The sequence below is a fragment of the Eretmochelys imbricata genome, chromosome 2, assembly GCF_965152235.1.
Source record: "Eretmochelys imbricata isolate rEreImb1 chromosome 2, rEreImb1.hap1, whole genome shotgun sequence".
In the NCBI taxonomy this organism is placed as follows: domain Eukaryota; kingdom Metazoa; phylum Chordata; order Testudines; family Cheloniidae; genus Eretmochelys; species Eretmochelys imbricata.
In genome coordinates this window covers 14,772,678-14,789,478 of record NC_135573.1, presented here as the reverse complement: position 1 = coordinate 14,789,478, position 16,801 = coordinate 14,772,678, and the positions used below count along the sequence as shown (strand labels likewise).

Sequence of the window (16,801 nt, the reverse complement as noted above, 5' to 3'; positions counted from 1 at the left end):
TTAGTGACACTTGCAGACACTGTACTTGGCTGAACTGCACTGTATCAGCCAGCAGAAACAAGGAAGTGGCTGGATGAAGAAAGTCCACTAAGGCTCATATAGTATTTAATGTACTAATACATAAAAATGAGAGAGAGAGAGAGAGTTAACCATCTTTTTTTGTTCTCTAAATAGGTGTCTAGTTCTTTATTACACACTAGTTGCTCCATTTCACACTTTGACTTATTCTTACATATGGCTATGTGTCTGAATTCTTGCAATGTCAAGTTGTTCTTCAGCTTTAATTTATGCCCCCTTTTTCTTGTGTTTGACTCCAGATCAAATAGCTTGTAGTACAACTTAGCTTTCTTTTTCCTGTAGGATTCAATACGCCTCAGAAGAGCCCTCAACATTCAGCAATAGTATGTAGGATACTCCTTGTGAATATTCTGTTGACTTTTAATCTTCCTAACCCTCACTTTTACAGAAATATAGACCTGTCTTATAATTTATAACTGTTCAAAAAAGTTAACTATAGCATCAACAGGGTCATTCAGGTTGCTCTTAGTAAAATATCCTTTTACATTGAAAGTAGTATGTCCAATTTTCTGTTGTGACCTCTAGACCAAAAAGAATCTGAATAACTTCTCATGTTATACTTCATGCTTTTATTTAGGCACCCAAGTAATTAATATTAAGAGGAAACAGTTATTTGCACCCAGCCCAGTCACAGAACCTTCTCCACATTTAGCATTTGTATTCCAGTACTGCCCAGGAGCCACAGAGATTGGACCAGGCACCGTATGCGCATATTGTTAGGACAGCCCCTGCTCCAAAGAGCTTTCAATCTAATTAGACAATACAGGCAAAGGCCTTAGTTAAACTTGCACATTATACTGCAATAAAGCCGCCCAGAGCGCTCTAACTCACTCCCTGTCCACACAGGCAAGGCATGTAGAGCGCTCTGTCTCCCTGTTTAGAGCGCTACTAGTAGTCCACCTCCCCGAGAGGGATAACGTTTGCTGTGTATTGAGTGAGATGCTATAGTGTCAGTGTGAATGTGGAGTTACTTTACAACGCTCTGATTGCCCTCCGGAAATGTCCCATAATCCTATTAACTGAAGTGGCCTCTCGTCTTTGTTGTGAACTCCAGCACCCTCCTGGCCACTATGGATACAGAAGCCCTCTACATCAACATTCCACACAAAGATGGACTACAAGCTACCAGGAACAGAATCCCCGATAATGTCACAGCAAACCTGGTGGCTGACCTTTGTGACTTTGTCCTCACCCATAACTATTTCACATTTGGGGACAATGTATACCTTCAAGTCAGCGGCACTGCTATGGGTACCCGCATGGCCCCACAGTATGCCAACATCTTTATGGCTGACTTAGAACAATGCTTCCTCAGCTCTCATCCCCTAATGCCCCTACTCTACTTGCGCTACATTGATGACATCTTCATCATCTGGACCCATGGAAAAGAAGCCCTTGAGGAATTCCACCAGGATTTCAACAATTTCCATCCCACCATCAACCTCAACCAATCCATACAAGCGGTCCATTTCCTGGACACTACTGTGCTAAGCAGTGATGGTCACATAAACACCACCCTATCCCGGAAACCTACTGACCACTATACTTACCTACATGCCTCCAGCTTCCATCCATGACACACAATACGATCCATTGTCTACAGCCAAGCTCTAAGATACAACTGCATTTGCTCCAATCCCTCAGACACAGAAAAACACCTACAAGATCTCTATCAAGCATTCTTACAATTAAAATACCCACCTGCTGAAGTGAAAAAACAGACTGACAGAGCCAGAAGAGTACCCAGAAGTCACCTACTACAGGACAGGCCCAACAAAAAAAACAACGGAATGCCACTAGCCTTCACTTTCAGCCCCCAACTAAAACCTCTCCAGCGCATCATCAAAGATTTACAACCTAACCTGAAAAATGATCCCTCACTCTCACAGATCTTGGGAGACAGATCAGTCCAGCCTTACAGCCAGCCCCACAACCTGACGCAAATACTCACCAGCAACCACACACTACACAACAAAAACACTAACCCAGGAACCTATCCTTGCAACAAAGCCAGATGCCAAGTCTGTCCACGTATTTATTCAAGTGACACCATCATAGGACCTAATCACATTAGCTACACTATCAGAGGCTCATTCACCTGCACATCTACCAATGTGATATATGCCATCATGTGCCAGCAATGCCCCTCTGCCATGTACACTGGCCAAACCAGACAGTCTCTACGCAAAAGAAAAAATGGACACAAATCTGACATCAGGAATCATAACATTCAAAAACCGGTAGGAGAACACTTCAACCACTCTGGTCACTGAGTAAAAGACATAAGGGTGGCAATTTTGCAACAGAAAAGCTTCAAAACCAGACTCCAAGGAGAAACTGCTGAGCTTGAATTAATATGCAAACTAGATACCATTAACTTGGGTTTGAATAGAGACTGGGTGGCTGGGTCATTACACATATTGAATCTATTTCCCCATGTTAAGTATCCTCACACCTTCTTGTCAACTGTCTAAATGGGCCATCTTGATTATCACTACAAAAGTTTTTTTCTCCTGCTGATAATAGCTCATCTTAATTAATTAGCCTCTTACAGTTTGTATGGCAACTTCCACCTTCTCTGTATGTATGTGTGTATATATCTATCTTCTTACTATATGTTCCATTCTATGCATCCGATGAAGTCAGCTGTAGCCCACGAAAGCTTATGCTCGAATAAATTTTTTCATCTCTAAGGCAAAGAAAAGTAGACTGACAACATACAAGCAAGGTTTCAGAGGTGCATGTCTTAATACTTTATTGAAAAAAACAAAAAAGCAACCTATGCCCTTCCACCCTCTCCCCCATTGCATTATTCAGGTGCCCCAGCCACTCTGTTCTCTCACCAATGTCCCAGATAACAGGCCTGTACTCCATCCTACCCACCCCACAGAGACTGATGTAAAGAAAAACCCATGCACCACACCAAACACAACTGTGTTTGTGTAATCTGAAGATTTGATTTAAAAAAAAAAAAAAAAAAAGCCTTTCACTCCATATGGTTCCTTCTGCTCCTGCCCCACAGAGGGTTTGGGAGGTTCCTATCTCCACAGGTGCTCCCTTGGGGGCAATGATAGGGGCTGGCAACAAGGATTCTCCTGCCCTTCAGTTCATGCAGCTCCAGCCATTCTGACTCCATACCTTCTCCAGGTTTCTAGCGCCTGACTGTTTTATAAAATGTACATTTAGATTCATTCCATTTTCATATGCTAGTTTTGTACTGAAAATTTCTCTAAAACAGAATGCACAAAACATTTCACTCAGGCTTCTAGTTAAGAATTTGATTACTCACCTCTTTTGTACTGACTGCCATCTACCCACTTCTCCCCCTTTCTGCCTCGGACAAAAGCAGAGTTTGTCTCATCTCCTGAGCACATTTTTATCACTTTACTGCACATTCCTTCATCCAGGTCACAGACATACAGTAACAAACTTGGTTGTGAAACTGATCCCTGGAGCATTCCAGTCATCACTTCCAACACTGACTCTACTTGCAGAGAGGACAATTTGCCACAAAAGATTTTTACAAATATAAAATAAATATTTAAGACAGTAAGTAGATTTGATATTAAGGCTTCTTTAGGGCAAAGCATCATGTTAAAGTTTTACAATTAAGTTTTCTATTTCAACAATACACATATATCCCAACTATACAGAGGGGTAAACAGTTCTCTGATGCACAGGAATTTTAACACTTACCTCTCAGTAAGGGTAGAATGGTACAGCTAAATCTCACATATGCTGAAAAGGACACTCTTGGGTTCATTATGTATTTCCAATCTGGTCCTTTCATTAGTATTCGAAATGTTCATTTCCTAAATTGTACATGACAGTCACTTAAAACTCCATCTGGTATTTTTGATTTACACAGGGAAATTCCATGCTAAAATATGATGTGTAAATTTTTTAGCAGTGAGTGTAATTAACCATCGAACAATTTATGAAGGGTTGTGGTGGATGCTCCATCACTGACAATTTTTAAATCAAGATTGGATGTTTTTCTAAAAAGATATGATGCTCTATGAATTTTTTCAGGTAAATTCTAGGGCCTGTGTTATACAGGAGGTCAGGCTAGATGATCACAATGGTTCCTTCTAGCTTTGGAATCTATAAACATTAAACGCACTGTATTTTCCCCCCAAAGAACATTACAAAAATTCTCAGACAAAAAGATTAAACAGGAGCAAAGATTGTAAATACCTCACTATTTGGGAGAGTCTTATAAACACTGTAGTTTTCTTTAATGAACACAAACTTTTGAAACTACAGAAATGCACAATCCAACCAACCTTAACTCCACCCTGTCTGCTACTACCTTCAAACCTGTACACTTAGCACAGCCTGTGAAAGAGAAATTTATCTGGTGAAGGAGATTTCATATACATTTAAGAAGTCTGAAGGTCAGGAGCTTAAATCCACTTTATTCGCACAGTATGCCTATGAGGTTTAGGAACTATGGAGTATGTTACTTAGGTTTTGTACATGTGTATGATATACAAGTGTTGATATACATGTGTATGACATACAACATTCTGGGTGTTCAGGTTGGCATGTAATGTAGATAATTTTTGGTGCATCCCTTGAAGTTTACAAATACAGTTGCTATGGATCTCTACTAAATCTCATACTACAGCAACACTTTCACATTTGAAAGTTCTTGCACATTTGGAGAAACAGTCCCAAAAAATGGTTCTGAAAGTGGACAGTTAAATGTAGACACCCATCTTTTTTTGGTAATTGTGTAGTCTTAAAGAAGATACAAAGTTTGTTGTATTTGTATAAAAATGACAGTAATGCACAAACAAGAGTAAAGCAATCCAGTTAGAGAACTTTTTTAATTCACTGATATATTGAAGATGTGTGTCGTCTCAGGACAGGATTTTCTCCTACTTTTCAGTTCTGCATCGCTGACACAATGACAGTTTGGGTGATCTTAAATGTGAATTTTCTATGTTTTATTACTATAATTATTGTTATTAAAGTATAACCATAACTCTGAATTTTCACACAAACATTTGTGGATTTTGAAAAAACAATAATGATCCCAAGTGCTTTAGTCCTCTAATCATGGTTGAAATTTAAAATCCTAAACCCAGCTTACATGTTTTGCTTGGGCATTTCCCTTATTTTTTAAAAATGTGTCAGAATTGCTCAGTTAACAATAGTCCTTGCTTAGCTTATGAACTTCAGAAGGACGGATCCTGCTCCTCTTCAGATACCTGACCTGCTTATCACACCCAACACAAGGAGAGGGAGCTATATATGAAGTGAAGAAGGGAGTCTATAATGTGAGTTTATACGTGAAACTATTTCTAAGGCTTTGTCTACACTACCACTTTTGTCGGTAAAACTTGTGTCAGTCAGGGGTGTGAAAACACACCCCTGACTGACAAAAGTTTCACTGGCAGAAGTGCTGATGTGGACAGCGTTATGTCTGCAGAAGAGACTCTCCTGACAACATAGCTAATGCCACTTATTGGGGATGGTTTAATTATGGCGGCAAGAGAGAGCTGTGCCACTGTAAGGACAATAGTGTAGACATAGCCTTAAAGACTAAATGGCCTTCTGTTTCTTCCCAGACCAGCACTACTATTCATTTCCCAAAATGGAATTCGCTTTCTCATTCTCCCTCCAAATCTACCCTCTCCTCTGCATATGGTTCCTTATATGCTATTCCTCTTCTAGAGCTGTGGACTTTTTAAAAAAAATGCATATCAGGCCTCATCACGTATGAGAAAACACCTGAATAATTAGATAATTCTGCTAATGATTCCCACCCTAGAACCAGCCAAAGGCACATGCCCTCATCAACAGCAACAGATAAGCTTGGTGTCTGTTAGCACCACAACCGCTTAGAAAAAAACAAAAAAAGTTACTTTATCAGTCAATCTTCTTACTCTTATCTCCCAAGCAACATGCCCAATTTACCTAAAGATATCCAGAAACATTACAGTCTGACAAAAAGAAGATAGTGTCTCCCTTATGCATGACTGAACGCTGACAATAGAACAAGGTCACGGCACCAGTTTATTTAAAGGCAGAATTCCTTTTTGGGCCCAGATAAGAAGGGCACAAGTGACAACATACAAAGTGCTTGATCCTGCAGTCCTAACACACCTGTAACTTCTGTTGAAACCAGCAGAGGCCCATCTACACTAGAGAATTATACCATGTGTAATTAAAGCATTAGTTAGCCTCTGTGTCACTGGCATGTAACAAACCATCCTCACTATAAATCCTATTTCATTTACATCTATCTCCACATCCAGCACTGGAAGTAAAGTGACACAGGAGAATTGTCCATTATTGGATAGTATCTGGAGAACTAATTGTGTTGTACTCCAAGTTACTTATCAAAACCAGCAGTGTAACATTGAGCATACCCTTAGAATATTAGTAGCAAATTTGTGTGTAGACATTTGACATAGTAGAAGACTAATAACTTATTACCACTGACTTCCAAGGCCTAAAAGTGTGTGTGTGTGTGTGTGTGTGTGTGTGTGTGTGTGTGTGTGTGTGTGTGTGTGTGTGTGTGTGTGTGTAGAGAATTGCAGGATGGGATGTAGAGTACACTTTACATAAATATTCAAGTAGCACACAAATCATTACTTGGAGCCATTAGACACAAATGACTCAAGGAAATGCTGATGTCACTCCCAGATATGTTTTGGCAGCACTGGCTTTCCATATGCCAAGATAAAAATAATATAAATGTCTCCAATCCAATGGTGAACAGTTGTTAAAGAGTAACAAACCACACCATTTATTGTTTCACTGGGATTCTGAAGATAAACAGCCTTTTTTAGAAGAAAAAAAAATGTTATAAACTACATCAGGATATTAAATTGAGGAATATAATCCATGGAGATTTGGAACTTTGCAATGCTTACATCAAGTGTCTAAAGAAAAAGAACAACAAAGCAAAAAGGTATGTAGGTAGGAACACATATTTGTGCCTAATACTTATGGAAAAAAGGGTTCAAGTTTAATTTATTCATGTTAAAATATGACCTCTCTAAAACTGCTGAGATTAATGAACATAAGAACAGCCATCCTGGGTCAGACCAAAGGTCCATCTAGCCCAGTATCCTGTCTAGTTCTTTTTTGAATATGGTGTAGTCTTGGCCTTCACAGCATCCTCTGGCAAGGAGTTCCACAGGTTGACTGTGTGTTGTGTGAAAAAATACTTCATTTTCTTTGTTTTAAACCTGCTGCCTATTAATTTCATTTGGTGACCCCCTAGTTCTTGTGTTATGAGAAGGAGTAAACAACACTTCCTTATTTACTTTCTCCACCCCAGTGATGATTTTATAGACCTCTATCATATCCCCCCCCTTAGTCATCTCTTTTCCAAGCTGAAAAGTCCCAATCTTATTAATCTCTCCTCATACGGAAGCCATTCCATACCCCTAATCATTTTTGTTGCACTTCTCTGAACCTTTTCCAGTTCCAAAGTGTCTGTTTTTGAGATGGGGCAACCACATCCGCACACAGTATTCAAGATGTGGGCGTACCATGGATTTATATAGAGGCAATAGGATATTTTCTGTTTTATAATCTATCCCTTTCTTAATGATTCCCAGCATTCTGTTAATGTGCAGCAGCAGTCAAAAACGCTGAGACCACAATGACTCAAAGATCTCTCTCGAGTGATAACAGCTAATTTAGACCCCATCATTTTATTTGTATAGTTGAAATTATGTTTTCCAATGTGCATTACTTTGCATTTATTAACATGGAATTTCATCTGACATTTTATTGCCCAGTCACCCAACTTTGTGAGATCCTTTTGTAGCTCTTCAGTCTACTTCAGACTTCGCTATCTTGTGTAGTTTTGTACCATCTGCAAATTTTGCCACCTCACTGTTTAGCACTTTTTCCAGGTCATTTATGAATATGTTGAACCGTACTGGTCCCAGTACAGACCCCTGGGGGACAACACTATTTGCCTCTCTCCATTCAAACTGATCATTTGTTACTACCCCGTGTTTCCTATCTTTTAACCAGTTACCAATCCATGAGAGGATCTTCCCTCTTATCCCATGACAGCTTACTTTGCTTAAGAGCCTTTGGTGAGGGACCTTGTCAAAGGTTTTCTGAAAATCTAAGTACACTATATCCACTAGATCCCCCTTCTTCACATGCTTGTTGACCCCCTCAAATATTCTAGTAGATTGAGGAGGCACGATTTCCCTTTACAAAAACCATGTTGACTCTCTCCCAACAAATTATTTTCATCTATGTGTCTGACAATTTTGTTCTTTACTATAGTTTCAACCAGTTTGCCCAGTACTGAAGTCAGGCTTACTGGCCTGTAATTGCTGGAATCACCTCTGGAGCCCTTGTAAAAATTGATGTCACATTAGCTATCCTCCAGTTATCTGGTACAGAAGCGGATTTAAATGATAGGTTACAAACCAGTTAGTAGTTCCGCAATTTCACATTTTAGCTCCTTCAGAACTCTTGGGTGAATACCATCTGGTCCTGGTGACTTATTACTGTTTAGTTTATCAATTTGATCCAAAACCTCTTTAATGATACCTGAGTCTGGGACAGTTCCTCAGATTTGTCACTCAAAAAGAATGGCTCAGGTTTGGGAATCTCCCTCACATCCTCAGCTGTGAATACAGATGCAAAGAATTAATTTAGTTTCTCCATAATGGCTTTATCGTCCTTGAGTGCTCCTTAAGCATTCCGATCATGCAGTGGCCCCACTGGTTGTTTAGCAGGCTTCCTTTTTTGGTCCTCTTACTATGTGTTTTAAATGGGGATATACATTTAAGTTGAGCCTCTATTATGGTGTCTTTAAAAAGTTTCCATGCAACTTCCAGGGATTTCACTTTTGGCACTGTGCCTTTTAATTTCTTTTTAACTTCCTCATTTTTGTGTATCACCCTTTCTGAAATTAAATGCTACCATGTTGGGCTGCTGTGGTGTTTTCCCCACCACAGGGATGTTAAATGTAATTATTTTATGGTCACTGTTACCAAGTGGTCCAGCTATATTCACCTCTTGGACTAGACCCTGTGCTCCACTTAGAACTAAATCAAGAATTGCCTCTCCTCTCTCTTGTGGGTTCCAGGACTAGCTGATCCAAGAAGCAGTTATTTAAGATGTCAAGAAACTTCATCTCTGCATTCCGTCCTGAGGTGACATGTACCCAGTCAACATGGGGAGAGTTGTAATCCCCAGTTATTACTGATTTTTTTTATTTTTTATAGCCTCTCTAATCTCCCTGAGCATTTCACAGTTACTATCACCATCCTGGTCAGTAATATATCCCTACTGCTACATTCTTATTATTTGAGCATGGAATTACTATCCACAGAGATTCTATGGTACAGTTGGGTTCATTTAAAATCTTTACTTCATTGGATTCTATACTTTCTTTCACATATCGTGCCACACCACCACAACCTGTTCTGTTCTTCCGATATATTTTGCACCCTGGTTTTATTGTGTCCCATTGATTACCCTCATTCCACCAAGTTTCTGTGACACCTAGTATATCAATATCCTCATTTAATATGAGGCACTTTAATTCAACCATCTTATTACTTAGACTTCTAGCATTTGTACATAAGCACTTAAAAAAAATGGTCACTTTTTAGCTGTCTGCCATTACATGATGTAATTGAATGGGACTCTTTCATTTGACTGTTTCTCATCAGATCCTACCCGAGAGTGACCTGCTGACTAAGTGCTGCTTGCACAAACTAAAGATGCCGGGGGTAGTTATGAAACTGGGTACTTTGTATTTTCAGGTCTCCTGAATATTAAGGATTAAAATTAAATTAAACTGGTTTTGTTACAAGAGAGGGAAACAGCTCCTTTCTTTTTGTAATTTCACTGTGCCCTTTTGGACATGTCCATCCCTTACCTTCCACATATCTAGTAGTTTCCCTGAGGGGACGTCTAAACATTAAAACGGACTATGCCAATTACATATAAAAACTTTAAAAGTGATACTCTGTAGTTCAAATTACTGGAGAAAACCTAGATACTGGTCAAATAAATCCTCTTTTTTGACCTGTACACATGCTTGCACCTTTCCATAAAAGCCAGAAATAGAAGGAAAACTGCTTGCCAAATGGAATCTGAAAACCAGAATTATAGTAAAAACTTAAAAAAAAATTACTCTTAGTTAAATTCACTCCAGGAAACTGCTGAGTTTGTGTCTATGGAGACTTTAAGCTGCTTGATAATTTAAAAAACGAACAAACAAAACAAAAAAGGATATCACACCAGTTACATAAGTAAGTCAGCCGAGAGGTGAAATAGTTTCCTTGAAGCTGAAATATTATTTACACTTCATTACCAGGTCTGGGAACTTCCTGTCATCAGCCTTCCTTATTACTTTCCTGCAAAAGTACTGGCAGGCAGACTCAGGTGGCATTCAGTCAATGCTCTGGCAAGTACAAAAACTGTACCGTGATAAGTTGCAAACTGATTGCAAAGATGTGTTCTTGAGCATATCAGGTACATCAGGATACTTCTCTCCCATAACAGTAAGGTTGACATTTCTCACTCATTTCAGACATGTGGCTATTTAGATACATGCACTTCAAAAAAAAAAAAAATTATGTCCACTCTGCTCCTCTAATTGTGGGGAAAAAAAAAAAAAAGATTAGCCCTATTCTATGCAAATACAGCAAAAAGCCCACACTGAAGTTATTCTCAATGTGAAGTTGTGGTACCTTAAATACTTGAGTATAGCACCTTGCAAATAGTGCAATGGAACAGATTAGGACTAATCTCTTTTCAAATTCACCCTCTCTACATGAGAATTTTTCACTCAGCATAGAATTACTGGAAGCAAAGTCAAATAAAGACTGGAACCACTCAACACGACTACAGTACAAATAAGTAATCTACCATTACCATAGTAGGTAAACAAGTCAATTATTAACATATTTATTCGCATACACCTGTCAGCGTATAGAAATATTATCCCTAATTTACAGAGGGGGAACAAGTGGCACAGAGAGACTGTGATTTGTACAAGGTCACACAGGAACTCTGTGGCAGAGCAGGAAATTGAACCCCAATCTCCTAAGACCCAGGCTAGTGCCCTAAATACAGGACCTGTCCCTCCTCTCTAAACAATATCTGCTCGCCTGTATACTTACAGTTTATGATTTCACATGTAATCTGGTATTTTGCCTCAGGTCTGACCCTCTTGTGGGGTAGTGTGTGTGAACCAACTACTTCCTCTGCCTACTGATGGTCCTGGTAACTCACTCTTTTGAAGTGCATGGTTTGTGCCACAGATCCTGCATTTGATCCTTTACCCCAGAATCCTCATTTGTGGGAAGACTGCAATTTATCCCTAGCATCTGCTTCCTGAAGGCTCCATGAGTGGCACCTTGAGTGGAGAATGCTGCCTGTGCCCCATCCCACAGTCTTGCCCTTCAGGGCCATAGCTTCCCACCTCCAACATCAGTTTCTTGGGGTAATAGGATAAGCACTATTGGACAGCCCATCCCGCTTGAGAATCCAGCTCTCAGGAGAATGGAGCAGTCAATAGGTAGCCACATTTTGTCCTTCTGCCCAGCCCCACCTTGATAGGGCAATCAGAGCAAGGGCAAAGAAGCGGGAAGAGAAAGGAAAGAGAAGTTCTTCTCATGCTGCTCCCCCCGCTCCCCAAAACAGAACCAACTGGGTGGGGGGAGGGGAAGAAAAAGCAGTCCTTCTCATGCCACCTCCCCCACAATACAGGGCCAATACAGGGGAGAGAAGAGAGGTTCTTCCCATTCCATCCCTGCCCCCCACCCCCGCGCAATACAAAGCCAATGGGTGGGGGAGGGGAGAGGTTCTTCCCATTCCACCCCCGCCCCCATTCAGAGCCAATGGGTGGGGGAGGGGAGAGGTTCTTCCCATGGCTGATCCCTTCCCCAATACAGAACCAATGCGGGGGGGGGGGGAGGTCCTTCCCACACCACCCTCTTCCCCCACACAGGACCAACTGGGGAGGAAGAGAAGAGAGGTCCTTCCCCTCCCCCCAGCAGGGAACCCCACAGTGTGGGGCCCCAGGACAATGTGAGGGAAAGGGGGTGCCCTCCTGCCCGGCGCACCCCGCCTGGCCCCAGTGCTGGGGGGCGGGGGGGACAGCGATCCTTGCCCCCCGCCCGTGCCCCGAGGCGCGGCCCGCGCCCCCTCCCCCGCCGGCCCCTGGTGCGGGGCTCTCAACCCGCCTCTACCTGTGCCGGGGTGGGGGCTCCGGCTGGTCCCGCGAGCGGGGCTGGGCCGGGCCCCTCCGGCCGAGGGGCGGCTGGGTCGAGCCCCGCTCCCGGCCCCCCGCCACTCCGGCCGCCTCTCCTCCTCGCCTTTAGTTTGACCTTTTCCGTGTCTCTCCGCTCCCGGCCCCGACACTCTTTGACGTCAGTCCCCTAGCAACCAATCCCCGCCCCCTCCAACTCTCGCGCTCGCACACAGGGTGGGCGGGGAACCCGGCTCGGAGTAGCCAATCAGCGCACAGGCCACCGCCTCTTCTCCCCTCCCCGCCGCTCGAGCGCGCGCGCTGTTGCCTCGTGGCCTGGAGGCGCGCGTGCCGGGCCCGGGGAGTGGGGAGGGGCCTGGCGGCGCGAGTGGCCGGTGTCCCCGCTGCACCTGTGCCTGCCTGCTGCAACCCCAGCCTGCGGGCCGCGGCTGCCCCCCTGTCCATGCGCAAACCGCGCACCCTGCACCGTCCGCGCCGTGCACCTTGTGTGCGCTCCGGGTTCGTGCCTCGCCGGCCGCGGGACACGAGTGAACTTCCCTTGCCCCCCCCCGCGAGTGTGAGCGCAGGCTCAGGGGAGGGAAGAGCAGGGCGGCTCAGGGCGTCAGAGCGAAACGCCTCTGGCCTTTCGGCGGGAAGAGTTGGGAAGGAGAGAGCAGCGGCACTTCCCCGGCGCGGCTCCTGTGGCGGGGTGCTCTTTGCTCCGTTCTCCCTGGGCAGAGGACAGGCAGGGGTGCAGGGAGAGATTCTTGCACCCGAGTTGCATTCCTACCTCCCCCCGCCCCCGCTGACTCCTGAGCTTTAAGGAGTTCAGTCTCCTGATTCCTCACTGCCGCCCCCCCTCCCGCCTTAGTGGGCCAATGTCCATCTTCCCTACACACACTTTCTGTGGCTCCAGCTAGTGGCGTTGGAACAATTTTTGTAGTGGGGGCGCTGAAAGCCATTAAACGCAACTGTAACGCCTGTGTATGGTGGAAACTACTTCAAGCCAGGGGTGCTTGTGCACCTTCAGCACCAGCCTTCCCTTCAGATTCCTAACCTAAAGCCTGCTCCCACTGCCTGGGGAGGGGGGGCATGTGTGGGGAGATTAGCTACTTGCAATATAGAGTTGAATAAAGCTTGGCAACTGTGTGCATGAGTTATACCCACCCCACTGTATGTGCACTGTTACACCTATATACCATCTACTGTACATCCACAGTGCTCACTCATGCACAATACACTGTGCAGCCTGTGTGTGTAACATTCTGTGCAACGTGTATATGCTGTGCATGTATTCTAAATCAAGAAATATGCACACTTTGTCTACACAGCTGGCTAGGACTCTAGTCTGCACACAACTCTATACATTCACATATGTCATATGTGCTCCATATATGTATTGTATGCCATTTTGCCATGTGTGCACTGTATACCATGCATGCACAGTATGTTATGAATACATTGTCGATTACACATTCACTATACAATACGGTTCCAAAACTGACAGTTTGAAGGAGGTTTCAAACGATTTTGAATGAGATTTTAAATATCTCATTGAGGCATATATAAGGTACTTACAGAGAGTGGATGCAATTGCTTTTCCTTTAAAATGAATGAGCAGTTGGGTGCGTGTATTCATGGTGACTGAGTACCATGCTCATACCCTGTTGTACAAAGGCTGAGGATTTCCAGCGTGCAGGACTTGCACGTACATTGTAGAGACAGCACTAGCTCTACACTCAGACTCGATCATTTGAAAAGGAGAGTTCCTAAGGAAAATATGAAGGCAGAGTTTTTAACAGTCACTGGGCCAAATTCATCCTGCCTTAACTGAAGTTAGTGAAGTTACAAAAGGGATGAATTTGGCCCATTTTGTAGAAACTATACCCTTCCTCTGAGAGACAACAAACACGCTTTGGGCCAAAGCCTCTGTCAGACTCGCACTGTGCTAGTTGCATGAGTAAAACAGCAGAGTTTGGCCTTCTGTGTTTGTTGTGTTGTATGACTGCAATTCATGCCTTACAGGTCCAATCCTGCAAAATTCTTACTGACTTTAGTGATTCAGGATAGGGCCCTTAGCTTGTAAACTCTGAGAATAGGATTAATTTGGCACATTTTCACTGTGTATACTTATAATAACATAATATATAATTATAAATAATAAAATAAGAGATGCTGCCTGCCATGAAGCATCGCAGTCTAACATAAAACACATAGCAATATAGGTAAAGGAGGGTATGGAAAGATCAGTATCAAGAAAAGACCTAGCAAATGCAAAACACTAGTGAGGCAAAATTTATCTATTCAGATATAATCTTGGGGGATGGCAGTGATGACCTTGCTATTCTTCCTTCATCAGATTGTGGTGGACCCGTGCATCTAATTTCCATAAGAATAGAAACTTCTGGCATTGAAATGCTGCCCTGAACATGTGTCCCCTCTGCAAACTTTCTTCTTAATGAGATACTGAATGGGGAGGGAAGGAATAAATGGTGGTTTCCAACAGTGGTTGGAATGATCAAAGAGGCCTGTGAAAACCAATTTTGTCTAGAGGGGGAAAATAGAGAGTAGATCTCTGCTTATAATGAAAAGGAGTACTTGTGGCATCGGATGCATCCGACGAAGTGAGCTGTAGCTCACGAAAGCTTATGCTCAAATAAACTGGTTAGTCTCTAAGGTGCCACAAGTACTCCTTTTCTTTTTGCGAATAGACTAACATGGCTGTTACTCTGAAACCTGCTTATAATGAGTTCAGACACAGTGAAACTCCAATCACAGTGATGTAGGCAGAGAATCTAAAAGAATGTCAATGCATTTATTCAGTGCTGCTTTTAGTGAATCTCTGCTTAAAATGAAGCTGTTGTATCAGGGAAAATCACTCCAGTAGTAACTAGATATTACAGTGAAGGATTCATTATAAATGCCTTAGTTATTGGCCAAATTCTTCCCTCAGACACATGCAGACAACTCCCACTGATTTCAGCTCTCTTTGTTTCTTGGGCAGAATTTGGCCCTATAAAGGAGTTCGTTGTGTATAAACGCACACAGTAATATAGTGCTTTTCATTCATAATGCTTTAGAAAGGAGGGCAAGTGTAATTAAGTCAATATTATGGATGGGACGCTGAGGCACAGACGGTGGACTTTTAAGTACAAATAGTTTTAAAAGTATTCTTGTTTAATCTTTGAAAAATAAGACACCTCACTCAGTTTGTTGCAAATAAAACAAATATTATGCAAAAATACACAGTACCAGATAATTTGTGCATGCAGAAAAATACCATTAAGCTAATGTTCTGGCATGCTGTGTAGAAAGAGAAGAGCAACAAAAATGATTAAAGGTCTAGAAAACATGACCTGTGAGGGAAGATTGAAAAAACTGGATTTGTTTAGTCTGGAGAAGAGAAGACTGAGAGGTGACATGATAACAGTTTTCAAGTACATAAAAAGTTGTTATAAGGAGGAGGGAGAAACATTGTTCTCCTTAACCTCTGAGAATAAAACAAGAAACAGTTGGCTTAAATTGCAGCAAGGGTAGTTTAGGCTGAACATTAGGAAAAACTTCCTAACTGTCAGGGTGGTTAAGCACTGGAATAAATTGCCTCGTGAGGTTGTGTAATCTCCATCACTGGAGATTTTTAAGAGCAGGTTAGACAAACACCTGTCAGAGATGGTCTAGATAATGCTTAGTCTTGCCAAGAATGCAGGAGACTGGACTAGATGACCTATGAAGGTCCTTTCCAATCCTATGATTCTTTGAAAGTGTCTCTTGCTGAACCTTAAGAAAATGTAAAAGGAAAAGAACTTAATGTTAGATTTTAACATTGTGTGCATATGTTTTAGGCACTTTTAAATATAAATTGAATACATCAAAGTTTTTATTCCAAAATGCCATCAATCCATATAAATTTGACCTGTCTGCTTTAAGTGTTTCCCACAGACTTATTATAGGAAGCTTTCAGATTAAGTAGACTGGAATATTTGATGCTTTCTTACCTGTGTTTCAGAGCCCACATGCTACTGCTGTGGAAATGGTTACATTTTGCTCTATAGCATATATGCATGGTCTGGTGAGAGCCAGGATACTGGGAGTCAGGCATTCTGGGTTTTCTTCTTGGCTCTGCCACAAACTTGCTTTGTGACCTCAGGGAAGTCATTTCATTGCTGTGTTCCTCAATTTCCCCATCAGTAAATGGGGGATAATACTTCCTTAAATTATGGGTGGGGGGTTACAAAACTTTATAAAGAAATGTGCAATTTGCAGATAAAAAGCACTATTGTAAGTCTATAATAGTTCAAGTGAATCTATGGTAATAGTCAATCAGTCCAGTGAGACCAACCACTTCACAGATGAAGTTCAGTGACACTGGGTGGGAAAACCTCAAATATTTTACTGTGTTTTATATGGTATGGTTATATAATCAACGAGACAGCCACAGGCTGTTGGCTCAGTCATATTTTATGCAGCAGTTCTTTCACCCAGTAATGACCTTGAAACCAGCAAGAGCCAAATTCTGCTCTCACATCT

The 16,801-nt window shown here is 42.2% G+C and overlaps 1 long non-coding RNA gene across 1 annotated transcript; it reads right to left on the bottom strand.

Annotated features, from left to right (window-relative positions):
• Positions 1 to 2,800: 2,800 nt before the first annotated feature.
• LOC144260880 (uncharacterized) lies at positions 2,801 to 12,388 on the bottom strand. The gene is made up of 3 exons (XR_013345068.1): positions 12,276 to 12,388; positions 3,775 to 3,890; positions 2,801 to 3,240 (listed from the first exon to the last, which is right to left on the bottom strand). It is a non-coding gene; the product is annotated as an uncharacterized LOC144260880 (long non-coding RNA).
• Positions 12,389 to 16,801: the final 4,413 nt, after the last annotated feature.